Consider the following 476-nt stretch of genomic DNA (forward strand, 5'->3'; position numbering starts at 1 on the left):
TCTTGGCCATGATGAAGGGAGCAATTAACTAAGATTGACCATTTCTCGTGCAATTCCTCAACTACCTAGCGAACATGAGGAAATGTTAACCCTAAAATACACCCTTCTCCCGAGTTGAAGGCAGCCAACTACAAGCCCCCCTTGTGGCACTGCTGTGGCCTCAACTTTTGAGGAAGATCCCTGAGGAGGAGAATGAGGACTGGCTATTTGATGATTCCAAAGAGTGGATTTCGTCATAATGGTATGGAATGAGGGTCCTGAAGGGAGGGAAAAACAGTAACACTGGTTCAGAGGCCATAAGTGTCATCACTTGCAGGAAAGGGCAAAATTGTGGCCTTTCTTAGTCTCACTGAGATGCACTGAGACAAGGAAATGGGCAGCCATTGACTTATATTTCTAGAAGAGTAATGGGTAAAGAAAACCATTAAACTATAATGGACGCATCCAGTTATTATTCCTTTGCTTTTCTTTGCTTA

This window comes from Penaeus monodon, chromosome 29 (assembly GCF_015228065.2).
Source record: "Penaeus monodon isolate SGIC_2016 chromosome 29, NSTDA_Pmon_1, whole genome shotgun sequence".
NCBI lineage: Eukaryota > Metazoa > Arthropoda > Malacostraca > Decapoda > Penaeidae > Penaeus > Penaeus monodon.